A 20,756-nucleotide genomic window follows, 5' to 3' on the forward strand; every position below is an offset into this window, starting at 1 on the left:
ATAATTTTAAATGATATTCAAATTTGTGTAATAGTTTATCCAATAAATCTAATATTTTAGATTAATATGATGCCCCTTTAATAGATGTTATGATGCTTTAAGATCTAACAAACTATATTCCATTGCCATGGAACTGGCATTTAACTAGTGATTAATCTATGTTCTAATACGCCAATCACTACTCAGTTTTTAAAAGATCTTTTTCTGTTTGAATGTTTGTGAGGGTTAAATAAATTGCAAGTTTTTATGTCACTTATCAATTAAATATTATTTGCTGCTCTGTGATTGGAGTTTGGTTTGTCTCCAGATTGTCAGAGGCTTGTGCAGCATTAAAAAGGCAAGAGAAGGCGTGAAAACCTAGTCTTTAATTTTCTATTTGCAGGACCTGAGGCAAGAGAAGGCGTGAAAACCTAGTCTTTAAGTTTTTTTTGGAATGTGTGGCCTTTAAGTTTTTTTTGGAATGTGTGGCATTTGCAGGACCTGATGCGTGAAAACCTAGTCTTTAAGTTTTTTTTTGAAATGTGTGGCATTGCAGGACCTGGTGCAGAATATACAGGTAATGAATGGTTTGTTTACTAATAGAGATGCTAGCAGTGTCTGCTTGCAGAGGAGATGCGAAAGAGGTAAACAAGTCCACCTGCCTTGTCTATGTTTGCACATTCTTGCATACTTGTCAAGAAATGGGGGTGGCAGTGAAAATAAACTTTTAACTTAGCATCCAATATTTTTATTTAACAGGCTGCAAAAATCTTGGCATGATCTCAAGAATCTAGTAGCTTAACCCTAAAAATATTAGATTTACTTTTTGTTTTATTGACAATAGATTGAAGCAGCAGCTGTAGAGTGACCGAGCCAGCTGAAGGAAGAATAAATGTATTATTTTCTAGCCATTTTTCCTTTGTTACCAGTACTGGAAGAGAGAATGCTGTAAATTTCGCTCAATTCAATCCATTATTTTAGCTATTGCGAGCCCTAATTTTGCAAAATATCATTTGGCTCACGAATTTGTTCACATCATATGGTTTTTATTACAAATTTCTTTAGGCAAACCTAGATAGTTGAACTTAAGATAGAATCATGGCATCATCAATGAACTCTAAATGAATGCATATTTTGACAGGATGTAAACAGGCAAGTCAATTTTTGGTCTCGTGGCGTACAATCTTTCATGGATGAGAACTTTCAAGTTGTAGACTACGCATCAGCTAATTTTCAAGCAAATCATATCGGCAGGTATAATGCCAGGATCATCATCTGTTGAAAATTAGTGCCAGTTTTGATGATTTGAATATTTTTGTAAAGGCACATTAAGTGATTGACAAAATGCCTTATTGAATGCAGTTTCATTGCCTGCATGCATTGGTGTATTTGTACAGAACTGGATTTCTAAATATCTTTGGAGCATTTTAACAATTGCATCCAATAACTATATAGCCAATTTCATAGAACAGTGGCTTGCAGCCTTCCAGCTTTAACCAAACTTGGAGCTTTGGAATGGAATGCAAAATTAGATTCACTTCTTTTGTAACATTTGTGTAACCCATGCCGGATTTGGAGCTTTGTTGCAAAACAAAGTAAACTGGCTCTGTATCTTGTGGTCGTAAAATTCGTAATAGCCATGTACGCAGTTTACACAAAAAATCACAAAATTTAAAGCGATTAGAGAAAAATATAATTAAACAAAACAAAATAGTAGAAAGTAAATTAAACATAACAAAGAGAAATCTTATCATACAGGATAGTTCCCTCCCACTCTCAAGCAGGGAATGATTTCATTAATTGATATTGATATCCAATTTACAATATACATGGACCCCATACAATCATTTATACAATCATACAATCATATTCAGTCATGAAACCAAGAGTTGAGAGAATGCGAATGATCATATGACCATTGGACTTTACACTCCCAACACGAACTGCACTTATTACTAGATATTCACTAAATGACTCTGATCACAAAATATGAAAAAAAATTTAAATGTTAAATTGACAGGTGTGTATACCAACTAATCAATGTTTGTCAACATCATTGAATTGAGTGCCAATCATGAAGCTCTGGAACAAGGTAGGGTCCTACAAAATTAGTTGAAACAGATGTCAATTATTATTTTCAAATTTAGTTGAAAATAGATAAATTACATTAGGGTTTACTGCTATTCCAGATGGGCTATGGCTAAACTCGTTCCAAAACTGTATTGTCGTACCACGAAAAGTCAATAACATGAAGTCAGTCATGCATTACAGACTGTTGATCGTGCAAACTACTGCTTTGATTTTTCGAAAGAATCAATAACACGCAATTTATAATACCATTTTGAAACCAGTTTAACTGCATCCATTTCAGATGTGTCTTTTATAAGATTTAAGTACCAATAAATGGACTTTTTGGCTATTCATGAAGGTAGTTCCCAACTTCTCATAGCAAGCATGTTAGGGATAGAGAATCTAAGTAAGCCCGGAGTGGATGATCAAACGAAGGAGTAATGGTTTTTGTCCCAGCACTCGAATATTCTCAAACCATAGTTACTCGGTTAACTTCATAAATTATTTTCTCATATGCAGAGTAAACAAAGAATCCCTCAAAAACACAATTGCACGCGATATGCAAAGGTCTCTACTCTAGTAAAAATGAAAATGCCTCTGTCGGAAACTGTGAAATCTTCAAAATAGTTCATGGCATTCAGTGATGTTCCAGTTCTCAGTTTTTCTTCTTGTTCGTGCAATTGCTCTCAAATGCATTGTAATATTGTTTAATAGTACATGTGGGATGTGTGTAATTCATTCTTAGCTGCTTATATGCATTCTTGAGGGTTATAGTAGCAGATTTACATTGTAGTTTCTCTAGGTGTGGGATTGTGTTCAAGAGCAGAGACAGCGAAGGTGAAATTTTCAGGTACATTTCAAAGCTATCAATTTGTAATAGCCTTAACATCATCTTTTAATTTTGTTAAATTTGCATGAGTCTTTCATATAGTTTTTTTAATTGGGAGAATTTCGTTTTAGTATGCTTGTTTAATGTTCTTTTGGATCCAGAGAAAACAGTGATTCATCTCTGTTTGTGTTTGAATTTGAGTGACAGAAGTTCGATTGGAATGTGTAGATCACGACAATAGCATTACTCCTCTTCAAAAGCATGTAGCATTATTTGACCGCAACAAGGACAAGATCGTTTATCCTTGGGAAGCTTATAAGGTTCAATTCATAACTATTTTTTGTTCCTGAAGCTTTTTAAATGTATTAGGTACAGATTTTTTTTGTTGTTGTTGTTGTAATATTAGATGTTTTAAATTACTCAAACCAATTTAATTGATATGTCATTGTCTTTGTGTTTGTTTTAGGTACAATCTCTGGGATTATTTTGGTTTTTTAAATGAATGAATGATCTGGAATTTTATGGGATATCAAGAAATTAGAAATAAAAGATAGTATATTGCAACACTGAGTTTCAATACTAGTAGTAGACCGATTAATTTAAACATTATTCTGAAATAAAGAGGGAAATCGAATTATCTCTGAAGTTTATTATTTTTAACAGATTCTTTTTAAAAAGTCCAAGATCGTTCTAATTGGCTTTTTAGTTTTGTTCATCTTTGTCTGCATCTAAAATTCATCTCTCCTATACAAAAGATTCACATTCTCAATCATATATATCAAAGAATTTTATGCATAATGTGACTATTAGATCTTATATGAAAGTTAGGTGTCCAACCTATTGACAACTTATGTGCAGGTCTCCAAATTGTTACTATTCAATAATATTGATTTTTAATTAGAATAATTAATAAGGTGTAAATCCTCACATTTCCATGCAATAGAATTTGGTATCCTTGGCAGCAAGAGTTTTGATCATATTAGCATTGAGCTTCTCAACCCTTTCTGTGTTCATTAATGTGGTCTTGATCATATTAGCATTGAGCTTCTCAACCCTTTCTGTGTTCATTACTTTACCACATGATATTTCATCCACGTCCTTAGAAACTGATATGGATACAAACTACAGGGACAAATACCATTACTGTTGTTTCCTATATATATAAATAATATTCAGAAAGCAAAGCATGGAAGCGATATAAATGTCTATGACAAAGAAGGCATATTTGATTCTCCAAAAATGTAAAACATGGAAGCAACATAAATGTGTGTAACAAAGAAGACAAAGAAGGCAGATTTGATTCTAGAAGTTTGAAGCCATTTTTACTATTTAAATAATTGTGACTATTCTTGCAATATTTGATAGGAATTTCGCTACCCTGCAGCTCTTGTTTATAATAGTGATCAATGGTAGGAACCTTGAAGTCAAAATTAATAATGTTATGCTATTAGTTTGAGATGTAAAAAAACATTAACTATAAGTCATCTCCTTTAGTAATACTAATTATTAAATTCATTTTTTAAGTAAAAACTTTTGTTTATATAAAGATTGCATATTTAAATTTAAAGATATCAAAGTTTTTAATGCTAACACATAAATTTAGAATATATGATTTTTAAGACATTAGATTTGGTTAGTATAAATGTGGGATAGTTTTTTATATCAACAGTCATTCAAAACTCTTGTCATCCCCTAGATGCAATGAAACAACAATCATAATAGAGAAAGAACACATTAAAAAAGAAGAGAAAATAACAACAAAACACTTTTGGGTCAACTTGGAGGAGATGAAAAGAAGAGAAAATAACAACAAAACACTTTTGGGTCAACTTGGAGGAGATGATAGATATCTCAATGCTTTGTATCGTCCCCAAAAGATGACAGAAAAAGAAATCATGACAAAGAGAAGAAAGAGACACATAGAAGAGTGTCACAATAGATTAATTCCCTCTTTATCCTTGTGTCTATAGAATAGCAAGGGTCATCCAAAGAAAACTAACAAAACACTCAAACAACACATTACAAGGGAAAACATCACAAACACACAAAGAAGGTGCTTGTGAACCCCTTCTAAAGAAATTCATCTGCATCCCAATCTTGCTCATCATAAAGGGACGATGGATGGATTGGCAAGGGAGCTACAACAAGTGCTTTGCATGAAGAATCTCTTGATTTGACACATGGTGGTCTACTGGCTAAAGTGAAAGCATTGCATGCTTCGTCGGAAGACAAAATTAAAGAATGGTCAAACAAGTCATCCATATATATATAATTTTAAAATATCTGATATTTTTATATCTAAAAAATCAATAATAAATTTCTTATTGGGAAAATTGATTAGTTATAATATATTTATTTTTCCAGGTCTTCTAGATTGTCATCCATTCTAATACATTTGAAATCAGATATGTCTAATCATAAAAAAGAGACACATTACTTGATATAGGGGCAATGCTTAAATTTGATGGTGGATTTAATTTCTCAAACCAATTTTTCATGATACTTATTTATTTAAAGTTTTCAAATATTAAGAAATATTTTATTTAAAATAATTATATATAAATTAAATATATATTAGATTCTTTAATTAAAAATTTAACAATCTATTCAAATTCTCTTTTTAGATATGAATTAATTGTTGAGTTTAAAGAGCAAATTAAATAACACCAAGCAACAAAACTAAAATAGAGACAATCAGAAGAAGAAGAAAAAAGACAACGAACTATGTGGTTTGTCATTAAAGACTACATCCACGGAAAGAAGGTCAAAATCTTTTATTTATTGTTACAACATATTTCATAGTCTACACTCATCATTTATACAAATGATCAACTCTTCCAATATAAAAAAACAACAATTAAATGAAAAGATAAAGAAGAAAGAAAAAATCAGATGAACATTGAACTTCACATTCTAACAATCTCTCACTTGAAATCCAACTAATAACCATAAACAATAATATCCTCAATGATATCCTTGTTTTTCACATTGTAACCAACCCAAAAAAGAAACTATGCAAGACTCCAACTTCTCCACAACACAAAAAAAACCTTCCTTAAAAATGCAAGCGACCTGCTACTCAACTCTGTGCATCTATAGAGTGTCTTGTTCTCGTGGAACATATGGATTCTTCCTTACCTATCGATGCCCAAAATGTAGCACATCCTACCCACCTGGTGCACTTCCAAAAGCGTGATGCCCTCTTGCTCATATTTCAGATATAGCCTTTAAAATTCTTCACCCCAATAATCAACAAGTCCAGGATCTTCATTTAGATAGAATAGTGCATAAAATAGATCATGAGCTCTATTTTCTTCTTTCCCATGGTTCTTTCTCAACTCCAAAAACTCAAAATCGTCAACATGCCATGGTTCTAGGTAGATAAGCAAAGGCATCTTTCCTCTTGCCTCCAACTTGATCAACATATCGAGCAGTATCACTGAATACACGCAGCATGGGCACAATTCCATTTGATGTTCCATTTGTCCCTCGATTATAACTACCAGTTGCATGAATATTATGAACTAAGATGCTTGCCAAGCCTTCTAGGTAATATACTGATTATAACACATTCCTTCAATGTACCATACATTTATGCAATTTCTCAATGACCTCTAATGCTTGTACTGATCTCCTTCGACCTTCAAAACTGTTTTTGCTTATGTTGTTGTACTGATCTCCTTTGACCTTCCCATCTTGTTCTAACCTCTCCCTCTTAAGGTTTGTGTGTCTCTTTCCTTTCTTGAGTTGGGTCTAGTTTGTTTTTTTGATCTGATTGTTGTAAAGGGGCTTGCTCCCTTGGTTCGTTTTGTCTTTTTGATAGTCTCTGGTTATGTTAAGGGTTGGCGCCCTAATTAACGCTTCTTTTTTAATCAAAAACATGACAATTGACATGATACAATATATTAGTTAGTTTCCTTTTTGCTCTAGGAGTTTTGAAAGGATGTAGTGTTTCCTTTCTTGAAGACCCCTTGTGTTGATTATGCAAGGCTTGCCATTATGCCAAGTTGTGTGATAAAGTTGATCGGATAACCTTGATATTATTTCTTGCTTTGGATAATTACGCTTATCATGACTCTTTCATTTTGAACCATTTTTTAGCTTAAATATTTTAGTGTTCATAACATTGTCTAAATTGCCTTCCACTACAAACACCTCATTGTGGTGTCCTTTACTATCAATCAAGATTTTTGTCATACCTTTTATGAAGCTTCCCTAATGCTCTTCGTATACTCTCTATATGAGAAGCCACTTTGTATGCATCCTTCAATGTCTAAGGGTTTTTGTCTCAACTGATAACCCATCTTAACATCATATGCATTATAGCATAAAACTAAATGCACATAATCATTAGGTTGAAGGTAAGCAGGAATTTATTCATGACGTTGGTGAAACTTGCATTGAAATCAGACACAAACTCATTTGACCCTTTGATAATATTTGTAAATTCATCAATGATGGATCTTGGGTTAGTTTTATTACCATACTGTTATCTCCCATGAATCAATACTGCTTATATCTTTCTAAGTGTACCGGTTTCCTAGAAGGAGAATGGCCTCCATCTCCCCCAACTAGATTGTTCTTGGGTCCACTGAGGATAGATCATTTAACATTTTCTTGTACCCCTTGTGATGGGGCTGAACCTCAATAGCTAGAATATTCTAGGCTAACTTCATTGGATTAATAGAAGTGCCAAGTTGATCTGCATTTCTCAATGTTTTAATCCTTTTTAAATCATCTCTTATGCTCTAAGCCTCCTTGATATCCTATCCAATTCAGCGTTGAGTACATTTACCTTTTTCAGAAGCTTTGAATCCCTTGAACTTTTATCTTTCTTTTTAGATCTAATTAACTTTGGTGAATCATCATTTGTTCCTACACTAGTCATCTATATGATCCTTTGATCTAGAGACAATGATATATTATTATACTGAAATGGATGTTTGCATTTTTTTGTAGGAACCAGAACATGTCCATAAAAAAAATATCTCTAGAATTTGATTTCAAGGGAAGTTACTTGTGAAAAGTATTTTTCCTTAATATCATTCTATATATGCAACCCTTCTTTTTTTTTCTTTTAAAGACCACTAATGATCTCATGATATTCAAGTCTCATTCAAGCTATCATTCTTATCTAAACTTAATTTATTGATAGATTCATCAATGTTACCATCAGAGGATTTTTTCACTGCCATTTTTATTTTGCTTAGATGAATTAGAGTTAGTAGCACGAAAGGGCCACCTAAATTCTTAGCTTTTCAGGTTTATTTTCCTCTTACAAATCTCCAGCCAATTTCTTGTGTGGATCTTTGTGGAACAATGATATTCTTCCATCCATCTTGAGATTGCGCTTTGAAAAGTATGCTCACTAGTTTGGAAATATTAGACTCGCCACCATTTATGGGAAAACGAGTAAAAGATCACTCAAAATTTTAACAAATATTTGAGAAAATGAGACCAAATGCAGATTTGGATTTTAATGCAATCAATCAAATCTATTTTTGATAGGTTCACCAATCTATAAGTTTCTCCAAATTATATTCCAGTAATTCTTAATGATTAACTTGATCTTATGCTCAAAATTGTTAGAATTGTAATCACTTTAATTTAGATATACGGATACAAACAAATACATACAAAAATAATAAAATTAGTTAAGATTTATTGTTGGTGTAAATAATTATTCATCATGGATATTATTACACTTACTTAAGTTTACTTAGGATAATGCATTTCATAGTAGTTTGGATATGAGACACTTGGGTGTTTGTGCCACATTGGGATAGTGTGTGTAGGAGAAATTCCACCTCTTATGGTGTTGATCTTGTTATTACACTATCATATCCACTTATTGTGGAGTGATAATTCCACCTTCGGTGGGTGATCCACCTCATGTGGAATATTGTATTATTTCTCCTACCTACCCACACCTATTTCCTACCTACCCTTGTTTCTTATTGAGCCACATGTCATGTTTGTGTGCTCATACATATCCCTAGCCTTGCCTATATAAGCAGGCTCATCTACATTGTATGTAACAACTAGATAATCCAGTTGATTGTTGATCATTTTTCTATTGATGAGAATACAGTTTATTCTTGTCCCATATTATGTCTCTTTCATGTACATTTCAATGACTTCTTGATCTTGGCAAAATCCAACATGGTATCAGAGCTATTGGAGTCTCATTGATTCGTCTTGAAGATGCATTATTGCGACATCAAGAGGCAGATCTGAGGAGTATCGTCATTTGGAGGCATCCTAGACCAGATCCGACCTCTCCATTGCGTCCGGAAGGCCCTTTCCATGAATTTTGGTTATAAAGTTGGCCTATTTTGGTGAGGAAAATTTTTTTCCCCAATTTTGCTATTCGTACGGATTTTTTGAATTATATATATTTTTTTCAAAAAAAAAAAAAAATTTCTTTTTTCAGAAATTTGTTTTCAAAAATAAAAAAAAATCAAAAAAAAAATTCAAAAAATTTGAAAGGCAAAAAATTTGAAAAAGGAATCAAAAAAAAAAAGAGGAAAAATCATTTTTGGGGGGTCCGCAGACCCCCCCCCCCCCCCTGCGCACGCCGTACCTTTTTGCAGGGTTTTCGCAGAGTACCCTGTGCAGTGACCCGTACCTCCTGCCGCTGACAGGAACACCGACGCCCGTACCTCGCCGAAGACTCTGCAGTGCCGTCCTCGCCGCAGAAGCTCACTCCGCTCCAGGAACTCCCGCGAGCGGCGCCTTCCGTAATCCGTCCCCCGGCGGCCTCCGCTCCGGCACCTCCCCGGCTTCCGCTCCTCTGCGCTCGCGCCGACGACACACGGCGCCCCCTCCGTTCTCCGGCGCCGCTCCGCCCCTCGGTCTCCGGGAACCGCCACGCAGACCGCCACCCGAATCCCACGTCAGCACAGTCAGCCGAAAACCGTACGACGCGTCAATCGTACGGACTGCCACATCAGCAGCCAAATCACCCTGCCGCGTCATCATCCGTACAGTACGGAATAGCCAGTCAGCTGTCCACGCAGTCTGTCCGTACGGTACGGACGCCCAGTCAGCCAGGCAGCGAAGTTTTGGCGACGGTCATACGGCCGTCAAATTTAACCCCGTGTTTTGCTGACGTCAGCGCCACATCAGCAGGGTTTGGAAATTTTTTGACCCCCTCTCATTTGCATTTTTGATTTTGCAGTTCAACTTCAAATGGCCATAACTTGCTCATTTTTGCTCCTTTTTGGGTGCAATTTTTTTTGAAATGGGCTAGAATTTCGTGCTCTCCGCAGTGGTGAAAGAATTTTTTGATTTTGATGCACGGATTTTTCAGAAAATGCAGTTTTTGGTGACTGTCCCTGAGTAATCCCAGTTTTTGCAACTTCAGAGGCTTCGTTTGGGGTCATCCGACCTCCTTTTCAGGTGCCGTTTTTTTTGAAAGTGCGTATTTTTTTGTCTACTTTCACATGATGCTATCAGATTGATGTCATTGTAAGTAGAAATTGTGCTTTCAGATCTTGGCCATTTTTGGCTCTCTTGGTACTTGTATATTTGCTTGAATCTCAGTTAGATTCATTGCACTATTGATTGAAGTCTCTTGTATCTCATTTGAGAAGTTGTAAAATTTGCATCATAAGCCCACTTTGCCTTGTTTTGCAAGTGGCTCATTGTAATCGCACTAAGTATAAAGTGCCAAAATCATCACTTTTGGGGGGGTACTTTGATTGATTGAATTTGGGGGGTGTCTCTTGTGCTTTTGTGCTCTTGTGTTCTTTCCTTTTTGCTGCTATGGGTTCTACTAAGTTTCCTCTCTTAACTCCACATAATTATGCTACTTGGAAAATTGATGCATGGAGTAAACTTATGGAAAAAGGACTCACTCATTACATTGATGGAACTATTGTTGCTCCAGCTGATCCTAAGGCTGATCCAGTTGGTCACTTAGATTGGCTCACTAAAAATATCATGGCAATTGGTACCTTAAGAAAGTATGTATCAAAGGATCTCATTTTTCATATTGAGAAATGTACTCTAATCAAAGATGCTTGGCAAAAGTTTCAAGACTTGTATGGTCAAGTTGATGAGATTAGGGGATATCAAATTGATAGTGATCTCACCATGTTAGATCCCAAGAACTTTGATACTATACAAGATTATGTCACTAAGGCAAATGAGTTGAGGGCACAACTCAAAGATTGTGGCATTGATAAGAAGGATACTCAATTGATATTCAACTTGATAGGGAAGCTTCCACAAGAATATGCAGCATTTGTTTCTAGTTTCCAAACTCATAGGATGACAATGGGTTCAAGCTACAAAATGCCTACATTTGATGCTTTCAATGAAATGTTGATGATGGAACAAACTAAGTTGATAAGCATGGGCATTCTTAAGGCTTCTTCTAAGTCTCAAGCACTAGTGGCAAATCAAGGAAACAAAGGAAATCAAGGAAAGGACAACTCAAACAAGAAGAAATGGCAATCAAAGCCTAAGGATAAAGCACAATCTTCTCCACAACAAGGAGATTCATCTTCTTCCAAGAAAGATAATTCACCAAAGAGAGAGAGACCTACTTGTGCTTATTGTAAAAAGATTGGTCATGAGGAACATCGTTGCCATACTAAGAAGATTGATGAGCTCACACATATCATCAAAAAGCATAACATTGATTTGCCTAAAGTCTACAAAAAGGATGATTCATCAACTTCCACTTCCTCACATTCAAAAGGAAAAGGGCAAGCATTCATGGCTTCTACAAGTGGAAAGACTCACTCTTTTGGAACAAGAAAAGGACAAGCTCTATGTGCTACAACAAATCATACTTCAGAGAGATGGCTTCTAGATTCAGGGGCTTCTCATCATATGGCATCTTCACAATCTATGTTCTCTACATTTGAGCCTTGCACCATGCCACAGATTTTGATGGGCAATCATACATACATGGATGTGATTGGGAAAGGATCTATTGACATTGGGGATAACTCCTTCAATGATGTGTTGTGTGTACCCCACTTGACAAACAATCTCCTATCTATCTATCAAATCACACATGGCGCAACTAAGAGAGTTGTGGAGTTCACACCTGACTCAGTTTTTATTAGAGACATGGAGACTAGAGCTATCATTGCGACTGGGGTGGTTGATCATGCATCTCGGTTATACTCCTTTTCAGATTTTGTTGATGATGATGATTTCACATTTGATGATTCTACACATGTTGATCACACTTATTGTGATGATTCAGATTTTGAGGAGAACTTTGGACACTTGAACTTGGGGATTCTCACATGTAACCCCGTTCTTGAGTCTTGTACTTCATCTTCTCATATTGATATCACATCACCTATTGCACCTGATGATGCAGATAGTGCGACAGTTTTGCCTTCATGTGATTCAGTGCAGCAGGATATACATTGTCTTCCAGCTTCAGATTCATGGGATGATTACATGACAGATATTGCAGGTTTGTTTGTGGAATCCTACATTGCAGATTTGGGAGACATCATTGATGACATACATCTTCTCTTTGATGAAGATGATCCTTCTTCGATTGTTGCGAGGGCACACTCTGACCCTCTTGTTCATTCTCTACATGATCATTCTTTCGAGGTTGACATGATTGTGGATACTTATGTACAGCAGTTGGAGGAGGTCTCTTTATTCTTTGAGGAGACACATGAGTCTTTGGACATTGTTCTACATCCATCTTCACTAGATGTTGGAGTTCCTTTTTCAGCAGTATGGCACAGTTTACCATCTTTGGAAGGGGTATCTTTCAGCATCGACATGGGGACACTTGAGCAGTTTTCAGAGATTCCTTTCATCATGAGTTTTCTTCATACATCTTCCCTTCATGATTGGGGAGACTTCATGGATACACCTTTGGTTTTGTTTCTTCCTAAGGGGAGGAATGTTGTTCGACGTTCGTGGAGCAGTTTCTTCATACATCGAGCTTCTATCATTGGTGCAGATTCTTCATTGAGGGATGATCACAGTTTGACTTCTCTTCTTCTCTCATATGGGGGGGACTTTTTCCTCACATGGGGTTTTGTTCCTCACATACTTCTTTGAGAGTTCTCTTGTATAGCTTTCATCTCTCTTTTGGGGGAGGGTTTTTTCCCATTGGGTTTTTCTCTCTTTCCCCACTTTGTGAGAGATTTCATTTCATTGGTTTGCATGCATTTGCATTTGTGCATGGGTACCTAACATGGCCTCGTAGCCGGGACCCATCTTGCATTGCTTAGTTGCATTGTAGACTTAAGTGCATTCCCCTAAGTTGCACTTAAGGGGGGGTGTTGGTGTAAATAATTATTCATCATGGATATTATTACACTTACTTAAGTTTACTTAGGATAATGCATTTCATAGTAGTTTGGATATGAGACACTTGGGTGTTTGTGCCACATTGGGATAGTGTGTGTAGGAGAAATTCCACCTCTTATGGTGTTGATCTTGTTATTACACTATCATATCCACTTATTGTGGAGTGATAATTCCACCTTCGGTGGGTGATCCACCTCATGTGGAATATTGTATTATTTCTCCTACCTACCCACACCTATTTCCTACCTACCCTTGTTTCTTATTGAGCCACATGTCATGTTTGTGTGCTCATACATATCCCTAGCCTTGCCTATATAAGCAGGCTCATCTACATTGTATGTAACAACTAGATAATCCAGTTGATTGTTGATCATTTTTCTATTGATGAGAATACAGTTTATTCTTGTCCCATATTATGTCTCTTTCATGTACATTTCAATGACTTCTTGATCTTGGCAAAATCCAACATTTATCATTTTTAAATCAATTTTAAGGCTACAGGGCAGCAAAAAACTAATTAGTGCATGTTTTGGTTTATAGAATAACTATGATATACATTTTCATTTCACAACACATCAATATACTTCAATGGTCATTCAAGAATTATCACTTTGTACAATTTGACCTAGAATAGGCTAATAGGGTGATCTTAATTCCAATTCATTTTGTGACATCAACAATCTTATTATTTTTAATGAAAAAAATTATAGTGCTCCATGAACAAAAATATACACTGAAAACAACATAGACGCAACAAATATACATAGATGGACTTTACAATCCTTTATTATTCTATCTAAAAATTATTGTCTCACAAGCTAGAGACGATGCACACTGAAGCATGTATTCACATATGCCTCAAATCAAAGTATGCAATGTTATTATAAAAAAAATTACATAGATCATAGGCTATTATTACTCAAAAATAAACACAACTATCTTATATCACTCCAAATATCCTCTCTATCCTCTTAGACTCATAATTTTTCTATAACCCCTTTAAAATGACTTCAATTCCTCTTTTAAGGCAAGAATAAACTTGCATGTAAGTGGAAGGAGAAGTTGCCTTTACATCGATCAAATAATAGCTTTGCATGCAACCTCATGGGATAACTGGGAGTTTCCACTAACATATCACTTTCCATGGTTCATTTTTGTAGTCAAACTAGAGATATATGTGGGCAATCCTCTCACGTGGAAAGTTGGTTATCCAACCACCAGGATGCACCAATGAATAAGTTGCTTTCACACCCCACAACTTAGAGTAACTTATGTAGTGGGGCATTCTAGGGGTTGGATAGCCATTTCCCTCTCATGGAGGTGATAGTTCCCTTGGTGGTGCAAAAAGTACACGAAAAATGAAAAATTGCATGTATCAAACAATGCTTTGATTTATTCTCAACACTTTATCACCAATCTGCAGTCAATTCAAAACAAAATCAAGACCTGTAGCAAGAACTAGAATTGATTGATAATTTTGAGGGTTCTTAGAACACTTGGAACCTTCAATTTCTTCTTTTGTTATTTTCTTTGCCTTTTCACTTTTATTGCTTCATTGATGACCTTCACTTTTCGCATTAAAATTGGTCATCACTTAAGTATCGATAAGGGGTTTTGGGGATTCCTGGAACACTAGGAACCCCAACCACCTTTTTCTCCTTTACTTCTCTCCCTTTTTGCTCCATCGAGAGTTCCAAGGGTTCTAACTAGATCTATAATAACCATTTTTCTACCAAATTGAAAATAAAAGTATCATTTTAGTCCCTCTTCAAGATGAACTTAAGATGACTTATGCTTGTCCCAATATGCTATTTGTTGGCACCAAAGATGCTTCTAAGAACAATTGTCAATGCTAATGGTGGTTCTATTGGATATGAAACCCAACAGTCTTATATTTTTCCCTCCAATAACTTTTGGCCCTTTCACATTCTGGATATTGTTAATATAATTACTTATAAAAGACATACCACTATTACCTACAATTTCCCTGAAAAGCTGAAAATAAAAGTTATTATCCTGCTTGAGAGTGGATGTAGCCTTTATAGTGAACCACTATAAATCTGATGTCTTACTTATTCTATTGAATCTCTGACTTTGTTTTTAATTTTGTTTATCTGTTCTTATTCATTAAATAGGTTCTGGAAATCTTGGAATTTGTTAATCAATTTTACATAAATTGGTTGGAACTTTTACTAGGAATTAGAACAGTCGAAGGATTTTCACAAAGATATTGCAATTTCCTAGACAAAGGAAACTCTCCAAATTGCAATATCTTCACCGATTTTCTGCAAAAAGTTTCAGGCATCTTTACAGCTTTTTCTGATGCCTCTGGAGGGAGCATTTCTAAGTGTTTGAACTGTACAAGGTTTTAATGGGGAGAATTTGTAAGAAAAAGTGCAGCAGCACTTCGAAAAGACCAAGCCTAATCTATGAGAGATTCAAAAATGTTTGTAATTTTCAAATGAGTTGTTCAACAAAAATCACAGGTTGTCACAAGGATATATGCAAACTGTTTGACAGAATGATAGAAGACGATTTTTCTATCTGCGAAGAGTAATTACAGCCCGAAATCCAATAGTTTGGAAACATACAGTCCTGAAATCAGTGGTGGAGCTAATCGTGACAGAAGCTACAGATTACCGAAGATTAGTTTAAAGACTGGAGATATTGTTCAGATCAAACATCAAATTGAAATAAACCAAGTAAAATTCTTCAACTCCACTTATCATTGTTTCTAATATGGCATACAATACAAAGTGGGTTTTCAATTTCTAAATCTACAATCTCTTTGTTTTTCTTACTCATTTAGGTTAAAGGATGTTTATGACATCTTGACAATGAATTTATACTATTTGTATTTCAGGGTTGGAAAGGTAATTTGTGAGAAATGGTTATATAGGCAGATAAAAAATAACTTATATAAGAGGCATATGTTACAATGTGTCTTTTTTTCTTTATATAAATTACTTTTTATTTATTTGCATAGCCATTTCATGATTTGTGTGATTGATTGATGAGGTGTGTGTCGATTTAATTCGTCAAACTTTTTTCACATATCACCACTTTTTGAAGATTGCACCAAATTGTGTTAAGATTGTGGGTAACTAGTCTAATGGAGTTTGTATTACGTTACATTCATCCATTCACAAATTGAAGTATAAGAGGATTGAATGTAGGTTTGATTTTTTATATTTTATTTTCTATGTCCCTTTCTCTTCCCCTTATTCTTTTGAAGTTTTTTTAATTGACATCTAATCTTTGTTTTAACGATAAATTTTAGTTATGTAGATATTTATGCTAATTTCTAAATTTTACAATAGTGAAATTTCACCATTTAAAATATGTTTATTGTTATATAAATTAAAGTAAGATAAAAATAAATTCAATTTTTAATGTTTAACATTCTTATTTTAAAGAGGATTAGCTATTGCTACAAATTCACCTTTTACAAATTTATGATTTTGGGATAAAACTTATTCAACAAACAAATTGAAAGGAAAATTAGCTCAAATTAATGTAAATTTGAATGTGTTTTTTGACTTTCAATGCATATTTTAACAATTCTCAAATTATCTTATTGCTACTCTCCAAATCAAGATTTAAGAACATTAACAATAAACAATTTTCTGTGAATAAACTTGTTTATTTTACCTAATTAAATTCTGATTTTATTAAGAAATTACAATTTTAATCAATCTAGAGCAAACTAAAGTCAAGAAAAGAGTTGAAATAATCAAAATTAAAATGAACCAATTGAAATAGAATTGTTTATTTTACTAATTAATAATAGAATTCATTATGTAAACATGCAATCTTATGGAAAAAACTCCTAATAACTTTATGCAGCCCCTTATGAAGGGACCAACCAAAATGCTTTTTGATTGAGGGATTTTAGCAAACCTCTAATTCAATTGAAATGAAGGTTCTTGAGGTTGGTCACCTTTCAAGGAGGGGAACATTTGTCATTCTACCATATGTGCTTCACGATACATATGTATGTTGGTGTGTCAAAAACCACATCAACATTTCCTTGCACCATTCTTTAGATAATTGATGAAAACACTTTTATTCTTAACCTTAATTGATACTTGATCATGCATCTAGTATTTAATGTGGAACTTCTTAATCCATTTTTCTCCTCTATTTGAGCATGTGACTATCCAACATCTTATGCAATTGAGCTCAATGCATTCACAACCTATAACAAGGGATAATATTATTAACACCATTACTATTCATACTCACTATAGTACCCATAAACTCTTCTAGGTAATGAAGACTAGGTAGTATGTAGATTAGGTTAAGTGGTGTACACAACAATTATATGCTAACAAAGGAAAGGTATTGGTAGATTAACTAAAGTTTGGCACATGTATGCAACAAAATATAGAAGTATTATCAAGACCAATATGATGTATACGTGATTAAAAATATGTGTAAAAACAAAGGCACACATGAATGTGGCTAGAATCACTAAGATTCATTGTTGTTGTAGAGGGATACTCATCTAACAAATGTGTGATGAAAAAAAGTAAGGCACTATACAACCCACCATGACACTTTATAACATAATACAAGTACCAAAAGAGGCACGATAGATACGAGAAATTCCCCCCTCCCTCCTCCTCCTCAACCCCCCCACAAGGAAAACAAAATCAATTTTAGCACTTTATATGAGTTCATTTATAAACATATATGCTCTTGGAATTCTTACAACAATCCTTAAAAAGGATGATTGCAACTTATGTCATGAGGTGAACAAATAATACATAGAGTTAGTATGCCTTACAAACCTAAAAAATTAACAAAAACATTAAGATTAAACCCCCCACTATGTAAGGCATGAACCCATAATAATTTTACAATGATGTGGCATATGTAGTGCATTTATAATTTCTACAAGGTGTATATAATGACATACAATTACAAATACTGAGGCATATTTTGAAATCACATTTTTGGAACACAATCAAGAAAAACTAACTACACTATGTATTGCTAAAAATTAGGTTGGTTAAGAATAGTGACCGAAAAAGAGTATGTACATCCCGAACAAGCCCTCTAAAGTTCCAAAAATGGGAATTGTGCACAGTGACCCATGATAATCTCTAATTAAAAAAAGAAGATAAATTAAACTAAAAAATAAATTAAATGTGTAAGGGAAAATTGCGCTCAAATATGAGAGATTGAAATACCCGTGATGACAATCAAGCAAACACAATTAGCTCAAACACCTTAAGATTAGGACGTTGAAAATAAAGCAAATGAAGTATAAAAACATAAACAAAAAGAATAGAAAATCCATTTTCGATCTTTGATTTGATTATCCCATGGTAAGATGTGTGCTCATTGACGCAACAACTACTCAATATTGCTCCATGATGTGATTATGGCGATTGGATTCAAGATATGAGGATTGGATGGTATGAAGTGGGGATGAAATTGGGCATTATGACAATATGGATGTGCTAATGGTGAGAGAAATCCTGCATTATAATGATGTATTGTATGAAAGGTGGATGATTTGATTGAAAATGAGGGGGGGTTAAATAGGAGAAGGGAGGAGAGGAAAGGATTGGGAAAATGCAACACTTGTCCTCAAGGAGGACAAGTGGCAATCCCAGGAATGACAAGTGGAACAAGATTCCACACTTGTTCGGCTCAACAAGGGAGGACAAGTGTCCCTTGGAGGGACAAATGTCAAAAAGGGGCTTAACATGTGTCCTTAAGGACACATGTCCAATTTGGGAGGAAGCCACCCCAAAAATAGAATCAAATTTCCTAATATTAAGGAAATTAGGGGAATATGTGTGCACACACATGTAAGGGGAGGTTAGGATAAGGTTAGTTTGGGGAGATAGGATTGGCTAGAACCCATGAGATAGATTGAAGGCTAGGTTAGAGGGGGGTTAGTTAGGTAGTTAGAAGTTAGGAGACATGTGACATATTTAAATAATTATTTAATTATTTAAATGAGGTGAGGGAAATTAATTAATTTAGGATTAATTAATTAAGGGGATGGAAAAGAGATCATTAATTAATTAGAAATTAATTAATGAGATAGGATGAAAGGGCGATTAATTAATTACAAATTAATTAATTCAAAGGGATTGGAAGAGGAGAATTAATTAATTAGATCAATTAATTCAAGGAATGGGCTAATTAATTAAGATATTAAATTAATTAAATGGTTAAAGGAAATAAATTTGACTAAATTGATTAGCCAAATTTAAGTGTCTACATTTTGCCCCTTCTTTGCAGTGGCACTAGAATAGTGTCGGTGTGAAGACAATAAGACACTTGCTAGGGAAGAAAAAAGTGAGTGAGAAAATGCCCCAGGCAGGTGGATGAAGTAATGGTTAGGGATGCCCCCTCGAGAGGGTGCACGGGGAGAAAGGGTCGGGCGGCGTCTCGAAAGAAACATTGCCCCAACGGACAAGGATGGAAGATAGGAATCAGAGGGGAAGGGGAGAAAAATGCAAATGCAATGGATGAAATGATCATGGAGCGTGAACACTTGTGGAATCGAATGCCATGTACTGAGAACTTATTCTGATTTAGCATTGTATGTGAGTCACCAAGGTATAAGGAACTAGGGTGGAATTTCACAACCAATGCATGGACTGACACAAAAACAGACACACAAGCTAATCTAGCACCACACAGAGTTACAAAGACCCTGCAGGCAACAGTGCTAGAAGAACCCCAAGCAGAAGATATGCCCCAATGTAACATGAGATAATAGAGACCTCATGAGGTTACAACAAGGAACACATCCAAAAGACACGCCAAGCAAAAACCAAAAGCAACAAGATCACATCCCAAGACTTGCTATTCCCAACACACCATGATGTAAAGGATTGTGGTGATCAAGAGGAAACGGGACCTGAGGAGCTTAAAAAGATAAACAAAGATTAAAAAGAATCAAAGTCAGCACGAGGGCCTCAAATATATTTTGCCAAAAGGATTTGATGATGTCTAGTTTCAGGAAGGATACATCCTGTATAAGACAAAAATGATCAAGACGTTTGGTTTCAGGAAGGATACATCTTGTATAAGACTAAGATTGATCAAAACGTCTGGTTTCAGGAAGGCTACATCCTGTATAAGACAAACGATGGGTGGTGTTGAGAAAGATACATCTTAGAACAACACCAAGATAAAAGAATTTGATGATGATCGACAAAAGGGATCCGATAGGATCATGATGATCAAGATGCTCAAGGATGATTGTTGAAGAATGAGCCGATAGGATATGAACTCCATGGACTAGACTGATGCATGACTATGTACAACAACACCTATTTACAAGATGTAAAAGAGATATGGATGATGGAAGAAGACCCATTGACAAGCTTGAGGGAAAGTGATGAGATATTGATGATGATGATTGGGAAGAATACATCCCAATGATGATTAGTGGATTGTGATCAAGGCTTGCAACAAGGCTGGGAACAAGACCAAGGATACGATTGGATGATTCGATTAGCATTTGACCTTGGATAGCTAAGGAAGATGGATAGGATTTGCATGCTATGGAAGATTACGAGGAGAAAACAAATTGATTGGAATGCGG

At 35.0% G+C, this 20,756-nt stretch overlaps 1 long non-coding RNA gene across 1 annotated transcript; it reads left to right on the top strand.

The window, feature by feature from the left end:
• Nucleotides 1-231: 231 nt before the first annotated feature.
• LOC131873743 (uncharacterized) lies at nt 232-3,517 on the top strand. Its single transcript, XR_009371641.1, has 6 exons — nt 232-623; nt 824-873; nt 1,121-1,233; nt 2,852-2,899; nt 3,086-3,198; nt 3,345-3,517. It is a non-coding gene; the product is annotated as an uncharacterized LOC131873743 (long non-coding RNA).
• Nucleotides 3,518-20,756: the final 17,239 nt, after the last annotated feature.

This window comes from Cryptomeria japonica, chromosome 2, assembly GCF_030272615.1.
Source record: "Cryptomeria japonica chromosome 2, Sugi_1.0, whole genome shotgun sequence".
Taxonomy (NCBI): Eukaryota; Viridiplantae; Streptophyta; class Pinopsida; order Cupressales; family Cupressaceae; genus Cryptomeria; species Cryptomeria japonica.